A 23,178-nucleotide genomic window follows, 5' to 3' on the forward strand; every position below is an offset into this window, starting at 1 on the left:
TTTTCATTCTCTGAACAATGAAAGGTCAGGCTTGCAGGCAGACCACACTTCAGGCAGCAGCTGCAGCTCTTGGTGGATTAGATAAAGGCCCTGAATCACAGCTTGGAAATGCAGAGGTGAAAAGTTTTGGAGCTCTCCACCCCCTGTGTGGGGTCACAGTTGAATGGATTATGTCAGAAAAAAAAAAAAAACAGTTTCTGTTTAAATGAAAGAGGCTTATCAAAAAGGTTTCTTTCAGAGTTCCTGGCTATTTTAAGACAAACCATCATCCAGATGTGCACACAGCTGGCTGCATTACCCTGTAGGAGCACCAGCCAGGGAAGGCATTTCCAGAAGTTTCATCCTTGCACTTCCTTCAAGGAACAAATGGGGCTCAGACAGACACAGCCAATTTTTCAGGCACATCCTCCTTTAACTCACAATTGAGCTGATGGCTTTAGGTCATCGAGCCTCATGGTGCAGTGATCAATTTTTAATCATCTTCTTCTGAAAATGTCATTTAGCATCAGAAGGAAAAACAATATTTACATTTCCCAACAAGCTGCATCATGAGCACAGAGTGACTGAGGCTGGAAAAGTCCTCTGGGTCCCCAGCACTGCCAAGGCCACCACCAACCCATGTCCCCAAGTGCCACCTCCACAGGGATTTTAAATCCCTTCACCAATGGGGACTCCACCATGGCCCTGGGCAGCTGTGCCAGGGCTGGACAGACTTTTTGGGGAAGGAATTTTCCCAATTTCCAGCCCCTGGCACAGCTGGAAGCTGTTTCCCCTTGTCCTGTCCCTGCTCCCCGTGGCCAGAGCTGCACTCCATGGAAGAGCTGCCATAAAATATGTGGCATGTGGGGGGCTTGTGGCACTGACAGTGCTGCTAATTCAGGTCTGCACAGGAACTAGGACACTGGAGTGATCTACTTTCAGGGGAAAAATAATAATGAGGCTACGCAGCCTTATCAGCAGGACATTTCCCTGCCCATATTTAGCCAAATAGGGGATGTAGAAATGATGTATAAAAATAAACCAGTGTACCTAAGAAAAGGCCGTATTTTAAATACAGCACTGGTGTCCCAGACATGCAGGAGCACCTGGCACAGACTGCAGGGATCCCTCCTCAGCCCAGGTGGGCTCCAAAAATTCCTCCTTTTCCCTCTCTGGTGTTACAGCAGCCAGATTCTCCAATTCCCAGATTCCCAGGGCCTGCCTGCTAACTAAAGCAAGAGGAAAATGAGGATATTGCAGGGGTTGTGCCCAAGGGCAGAGAGCAAATCCTGGAGCATATTCATGTGTTGAGCAGCTTAGAGAGACAGATGCTTCCTACCCCATTTCCATTCATATAGAACAGAGCTGGCTGGGAAACATTAAAGAATCCTCAGCAATCCCCTGCCTCCACAGCTCTGGAAATCAGACATTAACAGAGCACAGGGAAGAGGAGTTCTGGCATTAACCTTGGGATGAAAGAGAAAAACTGAGGAGTGACAGAGATTTCTGAAGGTAGAAGTTTAAGAATACACTGAAATTCCTTCCTGGAAAGGGGGGTCAGGCTCTAGAACTGCCCAGGGAGGTTTGGAGTCCCATCTCTGGAGGTGTCCAAGGAACACCCAGAGGTGGCACTCAGAGCTCTGGGCTGGGCACAAGGTGGGGATGGGGCACAGCTGGGACTCAGTGGGCTGGGAGGGCTTTTCCAGCCCCAGGGATTGTGAATCATTCTTCAGCTCTTGTGGCTGTGGGTGACACCAACCTGACTCCAGGTCTGTATCCAGAACAGCCTCCAAGGCAGCCCAGCCCTCCCTGCCAACAGCAAAGGAGGGGTTTGCTCCAAGGAAAGGTGTGGAAGGAGCAGGAACAGCCCTGCCAGTGCCACAGGGACAGCTGCACCATGGAGAAGGGGTTTCCTGCAGCCACACATTCCAGGCAGCCTTCAAATCACCCCACAGCAAATCCATCCTGTTCCTTGAACTCACAGGTTATTTTTGCACAGGAGGGTTGTTTAGCTCTCTCCTGTTCCAGGCACAGCTCATCTGTTACACTCAGGGTTTGCTCCATCTGCTCTTCCCCACACTCAGAATCTCTGTGTACTCACTGAGTAACCTGTTTGTAGGGATAAATAAAATCCATCTCTCCTCAGCTAATCTCAAAGATTCAGCAGGGTTATTTTAACCCCTCAGCCACATCACAGACCCTCCAGCCTGGTGTCTTGTTCCAAAGAGTTCCAACTCTTCACTGGATTTTAATCCCAGCTGCCCCATCCCTGGAAGTGTCCCAGCCTGGTTTGGGTTGGGAAGGACCTCAAATCCATGGCAGGGACACCTTCCACTGTCCCAGGGTGCTGCCAGCCCTGTCCAGCCTGGCCTTGGACACTGCCAGGCATCAGGAGCATCAACAACTTCTCAGGGTGTCGAGAACTTCTCTTCAGCAACTCCCTCACCCAGGTTTTACTTCAAGTGACCCCCTGGAACAACTTCCCAGAGCCACCACCCCACTCAGCACCCTCTGGAAAAGGAGGCAAACCAAAGCCTGCATGAGCCACAGCCTCCAGCTTCCCATCCAGGGAAAATCAGGATTTATTTCCTCAAATTTGTGCTTCCATTTTGCAGCTTCCCTGACTGCTCTGTTGTGTTCCTGCCTCTGGGCACGCACAGGCTTGGAATTTCAAGTTATGATCAGTCTGACCCAGATTCTGTGCTCTTGTCTGAAGGCAGAGGAAGAGGAGAGCAGGCACGGGGATGCTGCCCAAAAAGCCCAACTTGTCACCTGTCCCAACACAGTCCCACTCAGTGTGGGACCCTGCCTGACCTCCCTGGCATTCCTGGCACAGGCAATGCTGCTTTTCCCACAGGAGCACACCCAGGTACCTCATGATGCCTTGGGCAGGCTGCCCTAGAGCAGAGGCTGGACACAGCTAAAGAATAAACTTTATAAAATACAGGGATCTCCTCCTCAATGGATCCACCTTGGGCAGCACCCAAGATGACCCAAAATGGTCCCAAAATGCACGAGCGCTCCCGGGGCTCTCCCTGGGATCAGTTCTGCTCCATTGGCACCTTGGAGTTCATTGTCCCATTCCAGCTCCAGCCCAGGCAGTCCCATCCTGCTTGTTTTTCTCTCTCCAGACCACGCTGTTTGTGCTCCTGGGCTGAGGTTTGGATCATTTGTCCTTGGTGCCCAGCTGGAGCAGGAATTGTTTTGTCTCCCTGCTCTGTGCACAGAGCTCACCATGCCCTGATATGAAGCCCAGAACTGCACCCCAAAGCAGCACAGGATCTGAAAATATAGAAGCTGAAACCTGAGGCATCACTGCCAGCCCTGCAGTGACAGTGACACAGCATTCCAGCCTGCTCCAGAGCCCTGCCAGCCTCCATCCATGGCTCCATCCTGCTCCAAACAGCCTGGACCCAGCCCCTTCCTGCCACAGAGGGAAGAGAAATCTGCTCAGGGAAGGAACACTTCCTCACTTTTGGTTTAAAGTAGACCCTGATGCCCAGATTTACAAAAAGTACATCCATTATCCCATCAGATCCACTTGCTCCTTTAAAATTAGCTCCTAACTCCATCCCAAATTAAATGCCTGGCTGGGAGAAACGGGGACAGCTCGGTCATAATTCCCATTTCTCCTGGGTAAGTCAGGTTGCTTTTCTTAGCTGGAGCTGTTGGGAGCACTCAGCCATGAGGAAACAGGAGATCTGCTAAGTCATCCTCCTTCCAGAGCCCTGGAATCCATGGAAAGATTTCTGCATCCATCCTCCCCGAGGAGAGGACACAGCGACCGCCCGGGCCGCCGACGTTCCTCACATTCCCTGGCTGGGCACAAAAATCTGTGACCCAATCTGTGATATTTTTTTTTTTCTATTTTGGCACAGTCTAAAACAGTGGGATTCACTTATTTCTTGTTTTAAACACAGCAAGAGCTCTGCTTTATGGCTGTTTCTGGAGTCACAGGAAATCCCACAGATCACCAGGAGCTTCTTAGAGGCAAAGAGATGGAGGCTGAGAGATCTTTAATAAAATCTTAAACACACTCTGCTCAACTGCTGGAAAAACCAGCCTCAGAAAGGGTGACCTGGATTCCAGAATTATATGCATCAGTTCCCCAAGGACTCCATGGCACAGGGAAGGTCTCCAGGTCTTTGGGATGCTCCAGACCTGCTGGACCAGCCCAAGCACCCGATGGCACCAGCAAACCAGGATTAAATAGGATATTCCAGATATTTCCACAGCAAAATCAAACCAAACTTCAGCTTGGAGGTGTTGTTGAGACCAGAGTGAGCTGGTAGCTTCCTCAGAGCTCCTGGGAGAGCAGACAGGGAGGCAGCACATCAAATATTCCTGGTTTCTAGTGCATCTTTGGACTTCCAGCAAATGAGGATTTCAGGGAGAGCCACAGAGCCACGTTCTCCTTCACACAACCCAGAAATACAGCAAGAGATTTTCTAGCTATTATTTATAGGGCTTAATGACTGCTGCCCTCCTGTGTGAGACACAACAGACAGGGCAGGACCAGAGGAGGCAGATCTGGGGACAAAGAGAGCAGCTTTGGGTGCAGATTTGGGGCATTTGATGATTTTAAGCTTGGACTCCCCTTTAACAGACAAAGCACTTGTAGAGTTGTTTCCCTTCTCAGCACAAACTCCCTGAGCCTTCTGACTCACTTTAATTTTCTCAGAACAAATTCAGTCAGCCCCAGAGCCTTTTCCTGCTACAGGAAAACCAGAAATGCACAAGTCAAGGGAAAACAGTTCCTACTATTGCCTCCACTAGGGAACACAAGGACAGCACAGGTATTTCCACTCAGAAATCCCAGATTCTCCCTTCCAGGGCATAAAGGGACACCAGGAGAGCTGGAGAGGGACTGGGGACAAAGGATGGAGGGACAGGACACAGAGAATGGCTCCCACTGCCAGAGGGCAGGGATGGATGGGAGATTGGGAAGGAATTCCTGGCTGGGATGGAATTCCCAGAGCAGCTGTGGCTGCCTCTGCATCCCTGGAAGTGTCCAAGGCCAGGCTGGAGCAGCCTGGGGCAGTGGGAGGTGTCCCTGCCATGGCAGGGGTGGCACTGGGTGATCCTTGAGGTCCTTTCCAACCCAAACCATCCTGGGATTCCAGGATTGTAACCATGAAATACCTCCGAAGGCTTCATGCAGACCTCAGTCACTTCCACAATCCCTTCATGGCCACGCACCAGACAATAAACAGGAAGTTTTGAGCTCTCCCTTCAGATGGGTTTAATGACATTTCAGCAGGATCCCAAAGCTGAGGCAGAACTTTGGCCCCGATTGCTTCCTCCTCTCACTGTCAGCTCCAGCCACTTCCTCTTCCACATCTGGCATCTCCCTCCTTCCACTCCTCAGGTCAGGAACAACCTCTGACTGCTGCTCCCACCTGGGCCTTCCACCATGGGGAAATCTGAGGCTCCTCAAGGTTGTCCATCAACTGCAGGGTTTCATTCCTTAGGGATTCTGAGCCATTTCTCTGTTTCAAGCATTGCTTTTGTTGTTATTGGTACTGCAAATAAACCCAGCTTGCTGCATCTCGGTCCTTAATGATGATTTCTGCTCCATGATCAGAAACATTCTCATCAGCCTCATTTCCCTTAGGAAAGCACTGACAAAGCCATCAAGCTGTGCCTTCCCATCATCAATTATTCAGATGCCACGTGAATTAGCAGAGCCTGGCAGCAGACAGCTCCAGCATTCCTGCCTCGTTGGGAATGTTAAAAAGATTCTCTCAATTTCTGGAGATGGAGGAAACTTCTATTTTCTCCCTGCCTCGCAGCCACTCGTGGCTTGGAGAGCTTAAATTTCATGGAATGATGAAGTCTCCAAGGATAACCAGGCTGAAATCCCACTCTAGCCAAAGGCAAGCTGTAAAACAAGCTCCTTTCTCCACGTGTGGAGCTCCTACTCACTGTCAACTCAAAGCCATTACTGAAGGTGGCCTGAAGGCTGCCAGACCAGCATTTCCCAGCTTTGCTAAAGCAGTTCCCACCAGCTCTTTTTCAGTGTGGATATTCATTCATACTAAAATTATCTGTATTTGAGTCAACAAAAAAAAAAAAAAATTTTTTTTCTTTAAAGTACAGGGACTTTAAGGAAAGCGCAGGACCAGAAGGGCACCCAGGGGAGGCAACAACCACCAGGATGACTCAAAGCTACTCGAGTCAAACTGTGGTTTAGTTGATATGGGGGTGTCAGTCAAAGGTGGGGAGTCTGTGATTCTGTGCAAGCCAGGAACATCACACAATCCATGAACTGCACGAAGGAAAAGCACCCAACAGCCATAAAAACTGCACTGGAGCTGCAAGACTGCTGTAGGAACTATGGCAACACCAAAGCCCCAAAGGACAATGCACGCTTAGAGCTGGAACAAGCCCGGCTGCTCCAGGAGGTGCTTCCAAGGGATCCAGTGAGGATGGATGATGGATGCCCCAGGAGCCTCTCAGCTCTGCACCTGCCCCTACACGGAGCTCTTCCAGAGGAGCTCGAGGCTCTGCACTGCTCAAACACAACCTGTGCCCAGCCAGAACACGTTTTACAGCCTGTGGTCCTTGAGGGACCTGGGGCACTCCAACCTTTACCTCCTGCAATCCCCAGGAATGGATCTCAGCACACACCTCACTGGTGATGCTGGCAAACCCAGCCAGCAGCCAAAACCTCTGCCACTGCCTCTTCCCATCTTGCTGCCAATGCATCCCACAGAGCATTCCCTGCCAAAAGCTGCAGCACAGCCCCACACAGGCAGGATTCCAGTGAGGAATGCATGCCCTGCACAGGCAGAACTGCCCTGCACACCCCACCACGTTCCACTGAACGTTTCCTGTGGAAGAGCCTTTACAGCGACTCCTGTGAGCCAGAGAGGATCCATGTTCACCCCTGCAAGAATTTCCTACCAAGGTCACTGACTAGAAACCAAGAAAGAAAGAAGGATAAATAAGAGAAACCTGCAACTGTCTACTCCAATAAGCACTTTGTTTGTCTTTCCTGACCAATGAATGAAGTGTAAACTCACTTTTTAAATTTTGTAAGAATGTATAAAAAGCATGCATGCTATAACAAAAACGGTTTGAAGCCTTCTGAAAATGGAGTGTGTTGCTTTGGATTGTCTCTGTCTCAGCTATGAGAGTTTCCCTCTCTCACAGCACAGTTGCCTGGAGAGGACTGATACCATCAATGCCAGGTATTATGGAAGGTTCCAGGTCTCCACACAAAAGGATCACTGTGGCCAGGGCTGTTGTTAGCAGGGGAAAGGGAACAGAGAAATAAATAAATACCAGCACTTCAGGACTTCGAGGAATTCCAGTGGCAGGTAACATGAATATTACATGTCCCTGATTAACATTATTTTCAACTCGGTAAAAGCAGTTTAAAAATAAAGTCCACATTCTGCACTTATGCAAAATAAAAGTAATTAGCTGGAGCCAGATCTCTGTCAAAGATCAAGGCAGAAGGAATATCCAAATGCAAGAGAACCGGGGAGAATTCCTGTTTGAGCGTGTCTAAACACACACACAAACACACACACACACACACGTGTTTGCAGGTATGTGGTGTCATGGAATGCTGTCAGAGGATGGTTTGGCTTGAAGGGATTTTAAGGATCATCCAGTGCCACCCCTGCCATGGCAGAGACACCTCCCAGGTTGCTCCAAGCCCTGTCCAACCTGACCTTGGGCACTGCCAGGGATGCAGGGGCAGCCCCAGCTGCTGTGGGCAGCTGTGTCAGGGCTGCCACCCTGCCAGCCTGGCCTCTGGAACTCAGCTTTTCCATGGCACAGATCCTCTGTCTGATCTCATTCAGCTGCACTGAGAACTCTGCCAAGTCTCAGACTCTCACCTGCAGCTTTTCCATCAGCTTCCCCTCTGCTCAGGGTGAGGAGATGAAGCACGAGCCTGTTTTATCAGGGCACTCCACAGCAACTCTGCTGCTCTCAGGCTCTGGAGAGCCACACTCTGCACAAGAACTCAGACAGAAAACTCCAGACACCCAAGAGAGCAGCCCTGCCACATTCCTGGGAATTACACTGCAATTGCTCTTGCACTTGTCCACAAGCCTGAGGGGGGTTTTGCAACTTCCCTGTGGAAGGCAGCACTGGAGAGGCAGCACTGGAGAGGCAGCTCAGCTCCCCAGCCCCAGCACAGGGCCCTGAGGCACCTCCCAAACCCTTCCCTGGCACCACACTGACCATCAGAGCTGCCCAAAGCCACCCCACTGATAACAGCAAACTGAAGGCAAAATTGTTCCAGCTGCCCTCCTGTCCAAATCCATGGAAGGATGACAATGGAGCCCACCTGGAGCAGCCTGGAGCCTCCAGAGAGCCCTCCTGGAGCCAGAGCAGCTTTTGGGAAGGAATGGTGGGAGGGGGGAGGCTCACACAGGGAGGGGGCTGGACACCAGCACAGCACAACTGGATGAAAACCAGAGCTGGGAGGCTTTAGGAATGTCAGGCTGAGCAGAGGAAGAGTGATACAACTGCAAAGAATCACCCCAGCAGCCCACTTGCAGCCCTGACACCCCTTCAGCTGCAGCCATTCCCAAACAAGATCTGCAAAGAGTGATTTACTCCGGGTAATTATGCCTGAGGTAAGAGCACACCACCCTCCTGCAGATTCCCTCCCTTTGGGCAATCCCAGTGCCATCAAGCACTTAGCAGGATGGGGTAAGACTGTCCAAGCTGGATTGCTCCATCCTGAGCTGTACCCTTTCCAAGCTGATAAAAAGTCACATTAATAAACTTGCCTTCAGTTACAGAGTGAGATGCTCTGCCAGAGCAGCTTCACTGGGAGGACAAGAATAACTTTCCTCTAAGCCCCAGCAGGGATTAGGGACTCTAGAAGGTGGGGATTAATGCTCTTGGCTGGCCTTCAAAAAAGCCACATGGAAGATGAGTTCATAGATAATAACTGTGAGGGACTTTCAAGTGTCGAGCTCTGCACAGGCCTACCAGCACTGAAGTAAGAGACCTAAAAAGGACTCCAAAAATCAAATATTTACCTAAGAAAACAAGAGAGTCTGCCCACCTTCCTGGAAGTTTTAGCTCCAAAGTGAGCAGCTGTAGAAAGCCAGCCCCCCAGGGCCCTGCAGGTTTTAGGGCCTCGCAGCAGAGGGGATTTCATCTCGTGGAGGCAGCACCAAAAAAGGAGAGTTCCATCAATCATGGGGGAAGAGCCTCCTGGTTTCTCCTGGCACAGGGAAGGAGAAGTGGGGGCAGGGGAGGAAAGGGCTGTTTGCAAAGCCCTTTCTCTGGAGGATGCTGGGCTGAGCAGCCCCAGCAGCTGCTCCTGTCAGCTGCTTTCCTTTAATAGCAGCGGGGCAGGGAGGAGCTGGGTCCCACCTCCCCCCAGAGCAACCCCACAGCACACGGGCAGCCTGGCTGTGCCCACAGAGATCCTGCTCCTGGCAGAGAGGCAAGGCTGGCACATCCCTGACAGAGTGCAGTTCCCATCTTCCCCTCCTCGCTCTTCTCCCTGCGGCACCACCTCGCTGCCACAGCTGGACAGCACAGCTGGCTGCACAACAAGGACAAGTTCCACTGCAAAATTTCACCTCAGCCCTCGTGCCAGCTCCTCTGAATTCATCCTATTCCACCTCTGTCTCACATACATGCCTCCCAGAAGAGAGGATTTTGTTCTCACGTGAGAATTTGGGTGCTGATTTCTACAACGGGATGAAAACCACACGGCACAAACACCGGAAGGACAAACCCAGAGACGAGAATGAGTTCAAGTCATGCTGTGAGATGAAAATTCAGAGGTTTAGTCTGCCCTAATTACAGTTTGAGTACCACTGTGTAGGCCCTCAGTGCTTTCATCAACTCCCAGGGTTGCCTTCTGTAGATATAACAAATATAAATACGTGTATAACACATCTGAGAGTGTAGGAGGGAAAGCAAGGCCAGAGAGGATGAATTCTGAATGAAGCTGGGATCAGGCACAGGTTGGACTCCATCTCTGCTTCCAGCCACCCCACTCCTTTCCCTGCACGGAGGAATTCCAGTTGTGTCAGTGACTGTACCAGAGCAGCTGCTTCACTTTTAATTAAAATAAGCCCTTCTCCTGACAGCTTAATTACAGAGCACCAGAACCTGCCCATCAGGACACAGGACTGGAAGCTTCCACATGAGAAATTTGAGTGGGGAATTGTTTTCATTCATGGCAAGTCAGCACCAGCTCGGTGTTCCAGAGGAGTGGAACAGCAAACCTGGCAATGCTTTTCCAAGGGGATTTGTCAAGAGAAAACAATATTTTAAAGCTTTCAAACACTACTGGAATAAGTTTTGGAAGAATGAATGTGCCCAGGGACCTGCTCCACAGGGATGTGCCCAGGGTCCTGCTCCTGATCCATGGGATGTGCCCAGGGACCTGCTCCTGCTCCATGGGATGTGCCCAAGGACCTGCTCCTGATCCACAGGGATGTGCTCAGGGACCTGCTCCTGATCCACAGGGATGTGCCCAGGGACCTGCTCCTGCTCCATGGGATGTGCCCAGGGACCTGCTCCTGCTCCATGGGATGTGCCCAAGGACCTGCTCATGCTCCATGGGATGTGCCCAGGGACCTGCTCCTGCTCCATGGAACATGCCCAGGGACCTGCTCCTGCTCCATGGGATGTGCCCAGGGACCTGCTCCTGCTCCATGGGATGTGCCCAGGGACCTGCTCCTGCTCCATGGGATGTGCCCAGGGACCTGCTCCTGATCCATGGGACGTGCCGAGGGACCTGCTCCATGAGGATGTGCCCAGGGACCTGCTCCTGCTCCATGGGATGTGCTCAGGGACCTGCTCCTGATCCATGGGATGTGCCCAGGGACCTGCTCCTGCTCCATGGGATGTGCCCAAGGACCTGCTCTTGCTCCATGGGATGTGCCCAGGGACCTGCTCCTGCTCCATGGGATGTGCCCAGGGACCTGCTCCTGATCCATGGGATGTGCCCAAGGACCTGCTCCTGCTCCATGGGATGTGCCCAGGGACCTGCTCCTGCTCCATGGGATGTGCCCAGGGACCTGCTCCTGCTCCATGGGATGTGCCCAGGGACCTGCTCCTGCTCCATGGGATGTGCCCAGGGACCTGCTCCTGATCCATGGGGACGTGCCCAGGGACCTCAAGCACCTCTCCACTCCAGCCACAGGCTTTGTCAGGCCAGGAACCAAATTCCCTCCTTTTCTATGGAGGCCACTCAGGTGCTCAGAAATTCATGGAGAATTAAAATCCCTAAGCCCATTTTGGGTGGGAGCAGAATTACATCTGGAAGGCTCCAAGCTGTGGAACCTGTTCCTGACTGCTCTGGGATACCCCAGTTCCTGACTCTGTTAAACCCAGCTCAGGAATATCCCTGTTCTTACCCTGCTGAGGACAGAGTATCCAGTTTGGGATATCCCAGCCAGCCTTTACACCCTGGTGTGCCCCTAAATCACGCTCAGAAAGGGCTTTTTGCATCACCTTTGGCAATTCCATGTATGGATTTTGTTCATGTTGGGGAAACTCCACAATAGATGTAATGGAGATTAACCATATTGCACATTCATAGGAATTACTTCTAAGTAGGGATATTTGTGCCTACACACAGGTGAGAAAGGCAAAACTCTGAAATCCTTTTAAACCAAGGTAGGAGCCTTTAGCTTTAAAAGCCCTGATCACACCTGGGCCCCTCAGCAAGCAGAGCTAAACCTTTGGCTACAAAAGCTCAGGAAAGGATTTGTTGGAAGCTTGGGAAGCAAAACCTGTGATCCAAGGGAGAGGGGCACTCCTGGTGGTGATGGTGCAGCTCCCAAGGCCAGGGAGCAGGATAACTGAGCTTCAGAACGGAGTGTGAGGCAGGGAAAGGTGCAGTGAGCCCCCAAACCTCCCCAGGGGAGAACTTGGGGTGCTCTGAGTTCACAGCTCCAGCATTAAGTGCAGAGAGAGGGACCTTCCCCCTCAGCCAGGGAATTCCTGGGAACATGAATCAGCTCAGATCCCTCAGCAGCTCCTGTGCTGCCCAGGGGAGGGACGAGGACACAGCTCCAAGGAAGTGCCTGAAAACGTGTTCAGTGGCACAGCCAGCAGCTTTCCATCCACAGGGAGCTCTGCCAGGCCACAGGTCCAGCAGGTTCATCCCCACCCCCTCCAAAAGTGGCTCTGGAAGCCAGGAGAGCTGCAGGTGCTGGCCAGCCCCTCCTGGGGCCCTGCAGCTCATCCCTCCAGCCACAGGGATGCCAGCCCAGCCCTTAAGCTGCTGTTATTGCCTCCCAGCAGGAAATTTAATTCTCCCCAGGCAGGGGGACACTCCTGCTCTCGCGTGATGTTTATTCTTAGAGAGGATCCCAGGGATTTTTCTTTAGCTGCTTCAGCCCCACGGCTGGCCCAGGGCCAGAGGAGCAGCGCTGACCTGCTGGGCAGGGAGCAGCCCCAGCGTGGCACAGACACAGCACAAGCATTTGCTGTGGCAAGAAGGCAAGAAAGGCTGGGAACTGAGGAGCAAGAACTGCCCAGAGACTCGTTCCTGCCACACAAAGTCCATGGCAGTCAGTAAAAAAAGCAGATGACAGGCACAGAGTGAGGCCAAGCGAGCGCTCACATCCAACAGCTGAGCCCAATTCCTCCCGAGTGAGGCCAAAGAACAAATTCTACATTGGAGCCTTTCAATTATCCTGACCTGGTTGTAATGACAAAATTCCTGCTGACTGAGAGATCAACCAACATTAGCTCCCAGTGACCAAGCACATCCAGCACAACCACACTTGGGCAACAGCTCTCACAAACAGCTGCAAACTTAAGGCTGGACACTCAGGTTGGTGATGGCTCCAGTTTTTTTTTAGTTTTTCTTCTAGGAAATGGGCTCAAATGTTGCAAGGAGAAGAATGCAGTCTTAGTTCAAGTAGAACAGTGCCTGTGTGGCTTATCTAGTTAAAAAATGGGATGTGCTGGTAGGCAGGAGCTTGGGGAAATGCCAAGAGGAGCCAGAGCACGAGGCCTTGTGCTAGTTCTTGGTCTCAAGGAGAGAATTGTCTGTCTCTGAAATCTGATGAGGTGGCAGCAGGGGCAAGAACAGTCCTTTCTGAAATGAATTAATGCAGAAGAACAGCTCCCCCCATCCCAAGTGCATGCAGGAAGGCAGGGGGAGGAAGGGAGGTGCTGCTGCAGCCCAACCACCATTGTATTTACATTTCCGTGCTCCTGATAGCAAACACATTCAAGGGTGCCTGGAAAACAAGGCTTTGGTAAGAAAACAAAAGCTGAGATTTCATGACAGAAAGAGCAATAAAAGACATTCCAGGTGTCCCTGCAGCCTTATCAGGCATGGTGTGGTGGTTTCCTTAGAGAATGATTCACTTTCTTATCCCAGGTGTGGCTGCAGCATCCAGTGCCACACTGAGATGCCCTTGGACACAGCAACTCTCTTCCAAAAGGGGAAAAAGAGGGGACTAAATAAATAATTATTCAGTGTAGAACTGAAAACAAAACCAAAAAAAACCCAAACCTTTTGATTGTAGTTCAGGGTGCTTCCCACAACACTTTAGGAAAGTAAAACCTTAAGCGGTAAAGCGACTCAGAAACCTCAAATCCCTGAATGTTTGGGCTGGAAGGGACCTCGCAGCCCATCCAGTGCCACCCCTGCCATGGCAGGAACACCTCCCACTGTCCCAGCCTGCTCCCAGCGCTGTCCAGCCTGGCCTTGGACATTTCCAGGGATCCAGGGGCAGCCACAGCTGCTCTGGGCACCCCATGCCAAAAACTGACCCTAAAGATGTGGGTTCGTCAGTGCTTCTTCCCAGTTAGAGCCATTACACAACAAAATATAAATTTACCCAGCAGGTAACGTTTTCAGAAGTGTTTTCTCCCCATGTGTACACGTGGAACCAACACAAGAACCAAATGAAGATCCAGGTGCCACAATCATGACCAGACATTCCCCTGGGCCTGGGGAATGGAGTGAGCAGGAGGAACTGGGGTATTCCTGAGGGGCAGTGTGAGAAAACAGCTTCAGGCTGGCACAGAAGCCAAGGTACTCCTCAGCCAGGTGAATCCAAGCAGGAGCAGCCCAGCTCCCAGCAGTGGGGAGGAAGCTGCTGCTCCTCATCCTCGCCAGCAATGAGCCTGGCTGAAAGATTCCCGGGTAAATCCCTCCAGGAAGCACTTCAGCTGCTCAGTGCAGGCTCTGGGAAAGCCCTGCTGGCTCTGCACCTCCTGAAACCTTGCAACAAGGACTGTGGAGATGTGGGTGCCTGGGAATGCAGGGGGCAATTCTGCCACAGCTCCCAGTTTGTACCAGGGAGAAATATCCTGATGGCAAAGTCACCTCCCTGGACAAGGTGGGAGGTACAACACGACCTGTCAGAGCTCCAGGGGTGCCTGGAGAGGACTCTCAGGTGTGGCATTCAGTTTTAGGAGGTCCTATGAGGAGCAGGCAATTGGATTTGATGATCTAAGGGTCTCTTCCAACTGGAGATACTTCATGAAGTCCAAATCGAGTCCAGACATCCCAGGAGCCTGGCAGACCTTCACAGCACACTGGGCCAAGCCAAGAGAGGTAGAAAAGAGGAAAAATAAAACCCACTCAAGATTGGCAGGTGCAGGGAGGAAAACACCAATCTCTCCCATTCCTCTGTCACCTTTTCCTGTCCAGCTCCTCCCTGAGGGGAGGTGACACCCTGTGACCCCTGCAGGTCCACTGAGGCCACGGGGAGGGCACGTGGGGCACTGTGGGCACGGCCCCCCCTCCAGCCCACCCTGGGCAGATAAGCCATCTTCCTTGGCTTCTCTTCAAGTGGCTTTGAGACAACGACTTAAGATGGTTTGGCCAGCAGCCACAGCCCTGGAGTGACAGCAGGAGCTGGGAATGCCCCAGGGAGCCTGGGCACAGCCCCTGCAGCACTGGGAGAACCTTCCAGCCCCTTGGGAACTGGGGGAACCTTCTAGACCCCTCAGGAACTGGGAGAACCTTCCAGCCCCCTCAGGAACTGGGAGCACCTTCCAGCCCCCTCAGGAACTGGGAGCCCCTTCCAGCCCCCTCAGGAACTGGGAGAACCTTCCAGCCCCTCGGGAACTGGGAGAACCTTCCAGCCCCTTCCAGCCCCCTCAGGAACTGGGAGCACCTTCCAGCCCCTTCAGGAACTGGGAGAACCTTCCAGCCCCTTCCAGCCCCCTCAGGAACTGGGAGCACCTTCCAGCCCCCTCAGGAACTGGGAGAACCTTCCAGCCCCTTCCAGCCCCTCAGGAACTGGGACACAGGAGCTTCTTCCAGTCCCACCATGAACAGGAGCATCAGCCCCACTGGAAATGAAGAACTCTGCACCCACAGCGTTATCTCTACATCTGTCATTTAAGGACACCGGGAAAAAAAGGCACCTGAGGAATAAAAAACCAAAGTTTTAGGAGACTTGGGAAGCTCCTGTGAACTGCAGGCAGTTCCAGGAGATGACAGGGGATAAAGCAGGTGGGATGAGCTCTGTCCATGTGGCCCCTCTGCACTCCTGACTGGGGGTCCCTGCGTGGAACCAGCACTGCCACTGACAGCTCAGGCCTTTTCTACAGGAAAATGCAGAGGGATGGCTCAAACAGGGAAGAAGACAGCAGAAATTCCTCTCAGGACTTAACACGTAACCAGCATTTGAGAACAACCCCAAACTGCTCTGCAGAAGACACCTGGGTCTCTCGGTCCACACAAAAATCAGGAATAAATGGTAATTCCTTCCCCAAAGCACATCAGGTGAGCACCTGCACCTTGAACATCCTGACTGCAGGGCTGATGGCAGATTCCAGAACTGGAGCTTTGCTGTGCCTTCCCCAAAGGAAGCTAGGATAAAAAACCTGGATGATCTGCTGCTCCCAATTCCTAACAAATCAAATCAGACTTGTTTTTCTTAGCCTAGTTTCCCCATTTTAATCTTTTGTAGTCCTCTTACTCTGATAAGAAGAAGATTTGAATGACCAAGTCAAACAAGATGTGAGCCCTTTGAAGCAGAAAAGGCAAAGAAGGAAAGTCCAAGTGGCCAGAAAAGATAAGCCTGGAGTTCCACACCAGCCCTGTTATAAACAGAACCCCAAAAATGTCTGAACTTCAATGAATACCTGAAAGGCTGGAGCTCCTCTGCTCTGGAGCCAGGCTGGGACAGCTGGGGATGTTCCCCTGGAGAGGAGAAGCTCCAGGGAGAGCTCAGAGCCCCTCCAGGGCCTGAAGGGGCTCCAGGAGAGCTGGAGAGGGACTGGGGACAAGGGATGGAGGGACAGGACACAGGGAATGGCTCCCACTGCCAGAGGGCAGGGATGGGATGGGTGGGATATTGGGAATTAGGAATTCCTGGCTGGGAGGGATGGGAATGGAATTCCCAGAGCAGCTGTGGCTGCCCCTGCATCCCTGGGAGTCTCCAAAGCCAGGCTGGACAGGGCTTGGAGCAGCCTGGGACAGTGGAAGGTGTCCCTGCCATGGCAGGGGTGGCACTGGGTGGGCTTTGAGGTCCCTTCCAGCCCAAACCTTTCAGTGAGTCTGTCTGGAAGGATTTTAACTGGCAGCATGTAAAAAGAGCAGTAATTAGCAGTAATTAGAAGGTTTATCAGCACAGGATGGGAAGGTGAGTGCATTCCAGCCACGCTTGCTCCACAGAAGTCCCCAGTGGCAGAACTCGCACCCCAGATCTCTGGATGGTGGCTGCAGCTCCCAGCACAGCTGTTCTGCTGTGCACACACAGCTGTACCAAACTCTGCTTTTGAATGCAGCATTTCCTGCTGGGTCATTAGAAAATCAGTTCCTACCTCACGAGCAGGAGTTCCCTGGGCAGGTACTTCAGTCCTCAGAAACTGCTTATCTGCAAGACACAAGGCAGAAGGAACTGTGTGAGCACAGAGCCCTGGGATGGCAGGAATTGGGGATGCTGGGACATGAGTGGTGGAACTCAGAATTAACTGAGACCTGGGAGATTTTGCTGCAGTCCCCCATCAATGATGCAGGCAGCTTTTCTTGGTGTTCCTTCCTCAACAGGAGTAAGATCCCAGTGTTGCTGGGGTCAGGAGTGAGGGAGGGGATCCTGCCCCTCTACTCAGCCCTGGTCAGGCACAGCTGGGGTGTCGTGTCCAGCTCTCGGCTCCTCAGTCCAAGGAGCCACTTTGACAGCAGCACAGTGGTGTTGGATATTGGGGCATTGTCAGGTGTGACACCCAGAGCCACCTGCCTGAATTCCAGCTCATTCCCTGGGTGGGCTTTTGTGGACAGACTCTGCTGGAGAGGGTCCAGCAGAGCCCACCGAGCTGCTCAGGGCTCTGGAGCATCTCTGCTGAGCAGAGACTGCAGAGCTGGGCTGCTCAGGCTGCAGGAGGGAAGGCTCAGAGGGGAGCCACACAAATCTCCCAAACTGTGCCAGGAGAAGGGGCCAGGCTCTGCCCAGTGACAGGACAAGGAGCAATGGCCACAAAGCAAACCACAGCAGCTCCAGCTCAGCAGGAGGAAGAGCCTCTCTCCATGGAGGGACAGCTGCCCAGGGGGGCTGGAGACACCCCAAACCCACCTGGACACACCCCAGGGACCCTGCCCTGCCAGGGGCCTGGCCTGGGTGACATCCAGAGGTCCCCCCACATTCCAACCACCCTGTCATTGCTATTTCTGTGCTTGCTATTGCCCATCAACACTTGCTCAGCTGTTCATGATATTCCATGAAAACCGTGAGCTGCTTTTCCCTCGTTGCACACCTTAATAGGTTTCTCCAAACACAGCATTAAAGCTGAATTAAGCCAGGCTAATCAGGACATCCCTGCCCTAAGCAGCATTTCAGGTGCTCAATGAATGGCTTAAGAGCTCACAGGGCCCCTGTCAGCCCCTGTCACACCTGCCCAGCCACCTGTGACAGCCACATCCCAGTCACGAGCCCACCTTCATCTGCTCTGGCTGTTTGCTCTACTTCTGCCATGATTCCAGTGCAGCTGCTCCCACCAGATTTACCAGGAACCATCTCCTCACCTGGGTGTCGCGTTCCAAATTTTTCTACCCGATATTTTACATTTTGTTGATAACGTTTCTTAATTGTGAAGCAATCACCAAAAAAAAAAAAAAAATCTATCCCAGTAATTGCTCCTTCTATCTGCCTTGAAGAAGAGAGCACAAACTGAGCCACAGAGTTAAAGTATTTCAATCCACATGGAGAAATAAATGTCCAACTTGTTCTCCACCACTGCAAGTCATCAAGCCATTCTCCCAGGAAAAAAATCATCTCAGTACCTGCTCGGCAGCCAGACAGAAACACCAAACGTGTTCCTCTCCCCACAGATGGATATTTTGTCTTCCAGGGAAGTGAAATGCCAGAGTTTTTAGCTAAACGAGGAAACAGCCCAGTGAAAAGTGTCAGTTCAGCTTCAGTAAAGCACTCAGGAGTGAGAAAAGCCTTCCAGAGGAGTCCTGAAGGGCTGGCAAGGGGAGTTCCCACATTCATTGTGGAAAGGAGGAGTCTCTGGTGCAGGATTCAGCTGCACCAGGTGCTCAGTGCCTTCCTCAGAGGGCCACAAACCAACACCAACCTCCCATCCCCACATCCTTACTGGCAGGTGAGCCAGCCTGTGACAAACTGGGACATCAGAGTCCTTCCCACTGGAGAACAGCCCCATCCCCTCCCCAGGCATCACAGCCCCACTGCTGCTCCCCTGGTGTCCAGCCCACAGTTCTTGCTGTGATCCAGTCCTTTGCACAGAAACCACCACAACTTTACCTTATTTGTTAAGAAAAACAACGCAGAGACCTCTCTTTTCAGGCAGAATTGAAGAAAATGAGAAGCAGAAGATCCTTTTTTAGTGCTGCTCCAGTTCAAATAGGGCAGTGGCTGGGGCAGCCTGGTAACTGTGAGATAAAATCCACCCCAGGCTATTGGTCTGGGCAAACCAACTTTTTCTTTGGTAAAATGTACCTCTGGTTGCTCTCTAAACAACCCCTGAAGGGCAGAATTCCTGAACTGTGGGAGTCTTAACTGCCCCCCTTGTTAAATTGATGCCCTTTAAGTTAGGGGGTGTTCTCACTGACAAGAAGTGTTAAATATCTTAAAAGATCTAAAAAAGATTTGCTGAAATTGAAGGTGGGGCTGCGAAGATTTCTTATGTGTTGGGTCTTCAAATAATCTGAGAGACTTTACTCCATCCCCTCACGGGATAAATTGAGGAAGACTGTTTCAGAAACCTTGCTAAACAGCAGGAGAAAATCCATATATACAGCAAATCCCAGCTCCTGTGGCCCATGGTTAACCAGGACTGCTCTCCACTTTGGAGAAATGCTTCTGAGAACTGATTCAAGGAGTAGAGACAGCTGTCCATGCATTCTGACCCCAAACTCCCAACTTCCTTCCTTCTTCCTTCCTCCCCAGCACTGTTTCCCCACAGCTGCCACAGAAAAGCAGCACCAAGGCAAAGCAGGGATCTCATTAATGCCACTCCCCACTGGGTCCTGCCTGGCATGCACCCTGTTGGTGTTTACTGTCCCTGTAAGATCCAGTTCCACATCCTGCACCAGTACTTCTTGTTCCTCAGCTCCTCTGCTCCCCATCCTGTTGGTACAGAACATTCCAAGGGCTTCTCCAGCTCCAGAGATTCCCCTCCCAAAAAACTGCATCCCCTGCATCCCATTAACACACTGACTATCCCCAGTTACCAGCCAGGAGCTCACCAAACACAGCCCATCTGGAACACACAGGGTTTCTGAGGAGTTCCAAAATCATATCCACATTTCAGGGCAAATATTAACAACTCCCTTCGTGTTTCTGTAGTTTTGAAGGTTTTTACTACTTTTAGCAGCAGTTACTCATCTCTGCCAGTTTGCAGTGACAGCCCTTTGGAGGATGAACTCCCAGCTCAGCCTGGTCCTGGGGAAAAGCACCGAGCCCATCTTGGTAAGCCACCCAAAAAGGATGTGAGCAGCTCTCCACACCCACCTCATCAAAGGATCATCACTGGACAGCCTCCAGCTCTCCAATTCCAGCACCCCAGGACTTTGTGTGTGTACAGTGACTGCCTCAGCCCCTGCTCAGAGACAGGGAGCAGAGCAACACTGGATTATCACTGACCCCAGCCAGGTGGAATGCACTCCACTGAGGTTACCACAAGGAAAAAATGTGCCTTTCCCCATCTCAGAAGCCCTTATCAGCTCCCTTGAACTCCCTAAACAAGCAGCACTTTCTGCTTTCCCACCCCAAACTCAGGACTGCTCCTGTGCCTTGCAGGAGAAAACCCCTCAACCTTGGAGTTTCCTGTTCTCTCACCCTTCAGGCCTGGCTTCCAAAGCTCTGGATAAACAGCTCCCTTTAAATAGCTCCTGTCTCCAACACACACAGGGCATGAAGATCACTTGATAGAGAAGCCAAGAGGGGCGTTGCCCACCCCACTCCAACATTCCACATGCAAAGCAGTCCCAGGGTGTCGGATGCCGGCTCCAAAGGCAAAGGCTGGTGAACCCTGAGCTAAATATACACAGTGGCCATGAAATCCAGATTGGGCAGCTCAGATTTCCATCCCTGGCTCTTCCCAGCAATAACTACAACAACCTGACAAGGAGTCACAGAATGGGGTGGGGTAGAAGGGACCTTAGAGATCTCATTTCAATCCCTGCCACAGGCAGGGATACCTTCCCTCAGAAAGAAAACTGCCTTTATGGCCACCTACATTGTCTCCTTGCCTGTTCCTGAACTCACCAAGTTCCTACACCAAGAGTTTATTCACAAATATGATGGAATTTTTTTCCTTCACAGGCACCACTGCCAGATACTCCATGAATTTCTGTTCAGCATCAAACTCCTGCTCCCACACTACATGAGGCATCTGAATAAAGCTGACAGTAAATCCTAGGAGAAATGGATAAGGGAGCTGGGAAGGGGCTCAGCCTGGAGAAAAGGAGGTTCAGGGGGGACCCTGTGGCTCTGCACAGCTCCTGGCAGGAGGGGACAGTGGAGGGGAACAGGGACAGGAGGAGAGGGAACAGCCCCAGGCTGGGCCAGGGCAGGCTCAGGGTGGACAGCAGCAGGAATTCCCCATGGAAAGGGAACTCAGGGCTTGGAAGAAGCTGCCCAGGGAGGATGTGAGTGCCCATCCCTGGAGGTGTCCAAGGAACACCTGGATGTGGCACTCAGAGCTCTGGGCTGGGGACAAGGAGGGGATCAGGAACAGCTTGGACTCGATGGCCTTGGAGATCTTTGCCAACCCAAATGATTCTGGGATTTGAAAGAGACTGCTTTTACATTTAACTCCAGGCTTTTTGAGTGGAGCTTCTCCCAGGAGAAGTTAGACTAATAATTTAAAGAGTCTTCAAAACACAGGATGTATTTCCACTGCACTTGAAGAGTGAATCATTTTCTAGGGAAATATTCATGAGCAGCAAGTCAGAGCTCCACGGCAGTCACGCAAGTCCTGCTGCTTGGAGAAGGAGATGCTCCTCCCCAGTCCCAGGTAGGACGTGGAAGGATGAAGAACTTCCACTGCAAAGCAAGCAGATACTCTTTGGCAGCATCCACATTTCATCCTTATTAGAGGGGACACGCTTCACAAAGAGAGTCTTCGGCAGCGATTCGGGCTGACAAAGTTAAAACCCAGTGAGGTTCATAGAGTCAGACAGGAAAGAAGCAGCTGCACAAGTGGGGCTGTTTTTATAGCACCGCGGATTTTGGGATGTCAGGAGCAATTTGAAAAAAAGATACGACGTGCAATGACTCTGGGAAGTTGAGGAGTGACTCATGGCTTATCACGGTGCCAATGTCAAGGACCAGCCAAGGACTTTCCCAAAGGGCTCCAGAGGGCTGGGCAATGCAGCAAGGGCTGCACTCACCTGGGAAGGAAAGTTCCAGAAGCCAGAGCCCGAGACAGGGACGTGGGAGAGACTGTGTTACACATAAACTCGATGTGACAGGAGGCTGCAAACACCCAGAGAAGGCTGAGATGAAGGATTTTGACACCAGCGATGCGTAGAAAGATTCAAAAATCTTTCTGAAGTGTCAAAACAAAACAAAACCTTAACATCCAGATTCACACCACAAAGAAACCCAGCACCAAAAGCCAGGGCAGAAATTGCCCTTGGTGAGAATCAGCAAAGCCTGTCCGTGTTCAGCAGAAGCTCAATAAAAAAAGAAAGTGATTTAAGCAAGAGCAAAGTGTCTCTTTTCACAGCTGAAGGACTCTGCTGCTCACAGGACTGAATTAGCTAAAATTAGCTCTCACAGTTGCATTCTCACCAGCACCTCGAGCCTCCCGTGTGGATGAGTAGTTTTGGTGAAAGCTGCTTTAATTTGGATTCAGAGCATGCAAATTTAAGGAGAATAGTGATTTCTGACCAGATCCTTCCATGAACATTGATGCATAAAAAACACTGACTTCCACATTCAAGTTTAATCCTCTTCTGAAATATTTATTTTTGGAACAATTCAGGGAACAGAAAGCCTTCAGCCCAGACGAACTACATCTAAAAATAGAGGGTTTAAGAATTCAGGAATTCTTCCTGCTGTTCTGTCTAATCAATACAGATCCACTGTGACTCCTGTCATCTGCTTTATTTGCCAAAGCACATCCCCACACCCACCCTCTGCCAGCACTATCCAACCTGCATCTTCTGGGATACTACAGGCCAGAAACAGCATTTGTAATGATCTGAGATTCATAAAGACCCAGTTGCACACACATTATACAAGCAGCAGCAAGAACAGAGTCAAGCCTTGAACTATGAAATCATCGTCCAAGGCTGGAGCTCCTCCAGTGCCCATCCTGCCTGGGCTGGGGGAGCATTAATGAACTCTTTGATGGCATCGAGGAGAAGAAGCAGCTTTCATTATCCAAATGTCATTTGTCCACTAATGAGAGGCTCTAAGCCAACTGCTGGCCCTCCTGAGACGCCTTCCTGCACCAGGAAGGAATGGGAAGGAGCTCCTCAATGCCACACTGGAGTCAGAGTGACCAGGAAGATGCTCACAGATAAAATCCTGCACCCCACACCAGGGCTGCTCCGTGCAAACAGATCTGAGCATGGTCCTGGTCCATGGCAGCTCTGGAACAGCACCCACCAATGTGTGGGAGAGGATTTTTGCCCAGGGTCAAAGGCTGCAAGAGGAAAACTCCTGAAATAAAACATCCCAGCACTACCAGAGACCACCAAACATCACATAACTCAGCAGCACAGGGGTAGCCAGAGACACCAGACTGTGAGCAGCTCTTCCTGACCCTTTTTTATATTCACATCACCCCAGCTTCCTGGGAGCTCCAGCA

The 23,178-nt window shown here is 51.5% G+C and overlaps 1 protein-coding gene across 18 annotated transcripts in view; it reads right to left on the bottom strand.

The window, feature by feature from the left end:
* Positions 1-23,178, bottom strand: part of MAP4 (microtubule associated protein 4) — a 152,935-nt gene that overhangs the window by 107,763 nt on the left and 21,994 nt on the right. For 17 of the 18 annotated variants that reach the window (XM_085572850.1, XM_085572844.1, XM_085572843.1 and 14 more), the window contains exon 2: positions 16,720-16,772. The exons of the other annotated variant lie outside the window; for it this stretch is intronic. The gene's annotated coding sequence lies outside the window, so the exon portion shown is untranslated. The remainder of the gene's footprint in view (positions 1-16,719; positions 16,773-23,178) is intronic. 18 annotated transcript variants of the gene reach the window in all.

Source organism: Lonchura striata, chromosome 2, assembly GCF_050655825.1.
Source record: "Lonchura striata isolate lonStrDom1 chromosome 2, ASM5065582v1, whole genome shotgun sequence".
Classification (NCBI taxonomy): Eukaryota; Metazoa; Chordata; class Aves; order Passeriformes; family Estrildidae; genus Lonchura; species Lonchura striata.